This window comes from Miscanthus floridulus, chromosome 16 (genome assembly GCF_019320115.1).
Source record: "Miscanthus floridulus cultivar M001 chromosome 16, ASM1932011v1, whole genome shotgun sequence".
NCBI classification, from domain to species: Eukaryota; Viridiplantae; Streptophyta; class Magnoliopsida; order Poales; family Poaceae; genus Miscanthus; species Miscanthus floridulus.
In genome coordinates, this window is record NC_089595.1 from 587,182 (window position 1) to 590,045 (window position 2,864).

Consider the following 2,864-nt stretch of genomic DNA (forward strand, 5'->3'; position numbering starts at 1 on the left):
TAGCTGGGATCGGTTCGGGGAAAAGAGTAGGTCATGTAGGTGCGGTCTGCTTCACCAGAGCTTCACCACCGGCGTGTTTTGCCGATCAGAGCAGACAGCGCCGCCGTGCGTCCTCTTTGGGTCACTGACAAGCGGGGCCTGGCTGTCAGTGCGAGAGAGGAAGAAGAACAGTGTGATTTTGTATTTTCTGAAATTGTGAATAGTGCTGAAACTTTGGGAATTTGTAGGAAAATAATTATAGCTCCAAAAATTCTAAAAATTTTTGTGTAGCTTCTGTACATGCTCTAGTATGGTTTAAAAATATGAAACTTGAAATTTGAATAAATTTTTAATGTTCAAATATTCGGTCCATTAATTGATAAATGCAATTTCCATGATTTTTGTAGGCCACTATATAATTCCAAAAATTATGAAATTTGTTTTGGTACACTAATTTGACATGAGGAAGCTTACATAAAATTTTGAGGTCATTTGGAACAAGTTCATTTTTGGGCTTATCTCCAAATTAATTCGAAAATAAATAAGAGCAAACCCTAAGTGTTTGATTAGTGATTGATCTTGTTTTGGTCATGTTTTGTGACCAGTAGGGTTCAAGATCAGTTTGGTCGGAGAATTCGCCGTAGTGGTCGGAGAGTTCACCGTAGTGGTCGGAGAATTCGTCGTAGTGGTCGGAGAGTTCACCATAGTGGTCGAAGAATTCGTCATAGTGGTCGGAGAGTTCTCCGTAGTGGTCGGAGAGTTCACCGTAGTGGTCAGAGAATTCACCGTAGTGGTCGGAGAGTTCACCGTAGTGGTCGGAGAATTCGTCGTAGTGGTCGGAGAGTTCACCGTAGTGGTCGGAGAGTTCACCGAAGTGGTCGAAGAGCTCGCCGAAGTGGTCGGTGCTGGAGTGTTCACATCCGTTATGAATATGGTTTGGTTAGTTTGGCTTATAACTGTACCATGAAGGAAAGTTGTATTCAAGGTGTTGTTATATTTCATGCACCATGAAAGCATCATGTTTACATTATCATCATGTTGAAGCATATGCTATTATTTCGTGTAGAACCCGAGAGTGAAACGATTCTAGTTGAGCAAGTTCTGGAAGAATCCCCGGTTGTCGCGGGATTTGATATTTGTGGTACTGATCCGGAACCCAAGATCGTCAATGAAGGCAAGCCCCGGTTTATGCATTAAACCCTTACCTTGTTTACTTTGAAAAGTTTATCACCTATGTTACCTATTGCATTAAGTTGATTAATTCAAATGTTACCTACTTGATGCATTGCCTACCTTGTTAATTGTTTACCATCCTTGAAGATGATTTCATTTACAAAGGCGTAGAATGCTTAGTATGCTTTATGGTAGGCTTTCAAAGTAAAATTTTTGATACAATCAAAGATGGCATACTGGCCAAAGAAAGAAAGAAGATAGAATGAACTAGAGACTAGTCGGGTGACTTATCTTGAATGTTGGGTAATGTTGCCGACTATGTCGCTTAAAGGCCACTCATTGTGGATCTTCTGAACAAGACACTTTGTAGTACTGGTCACATACTCCGGTAAGCCTACTTCGGCTAATCCGATACTAAGACGAATGCCCACGCACTGGGAGTGGAGAGATGGCGGGAGTAGCGTGTACCCTCGTGGCTGGAATGTGGCCGGATTTGAGGTGTGTTGTGCTCTCAGGTGGCGTGGAGACGGCTTAGTATAGGAGGATCCGGTAGCGAGGTTGATGTATGCAAGATTAAATTCTACATATGTCGTGTGATAAGGAATCTCCAGCTGGGACTTGAATCAATTTGAATTGCCGGTGCTCCGCGGATATGGAGACTCGATTCATTACAGAAGCAATGCAGGACTGGTGAATTACTAAAATATGAGAAAAGAATGGAATAAGAAGGAATGGAATATGGGAAAAGTACATTTAGTTTGAGATAATGAACTAAAAGGACTTAGGGGTAAAATTTGAAAATAGGATAAGAATAGTAAGCTTTTGGCAAAGGACTTTGAATTTTGCTACATCCTTACCTTGTCCCAAACCCTGCATCTCTAAAAGTCTTACACCCCTTTATGTCGGGTTAGTCTTGTTGAGTACTTTTGTACTCAGGGTTTGTTAACCCTTGTTGCAAGTGAGTCGCATGCGCAGGCTTGTTTTGGTCCCTGCTGCATGTCTGTGTTTGAAGTCAATGACGATGAGGAAGGATGAATGGCCTTTGGACAAGGCACTAGTTTGTTTGATAAATAAAGTTAATGTAATATTATCCCGCTACTATGGTTGTATGACACTTATGGTATTGCAAGTTTGAAAACAACTGGTTTGTAAACTATGTTATCTTAAGACTTCCGCTATCTTTACTCTGATGTATATATTTGAATAAACTGTTGAAATTAGCAGTGTCTATGATTGGGATCCTGTTTGAAAAGAGAATCGTGGATGATTCGGGTTTCCCGAGGACACCCGACAGACCTATTGAGTTGTTGGGAACTCGTGAACGCTATCCGAGGTCTGTCAAGACAACGATAGGTGCACGTGGGCCCGATTCCTTAGGAGGTTCTGCCACACATATGATGACATGAAGTGGATCATATCATCTATGAGGTATCAAGCCATGGGCGACTTGTGTTGATTACAAGTGGCTTGATGGTGGTTGGATGCTTATGTGGCATTATAGAGGGAGGAGATGAAATGGGAAGCGCAAGGAAAAGGTATGTTTGTAGGGAATTTCATTTTATTAGTCTAAGGTTGATTAGAGAAGAGCTTGACCGGGTTTAGGATAGATGACGGTACTATTAAGTGGGGCAAACTTGTTTGCATATTGGTCATCTAGTGCCACTTGAGTGATCTAAATTTGCATGTGTTGCTAGGATCAAGTGGCGATTGAA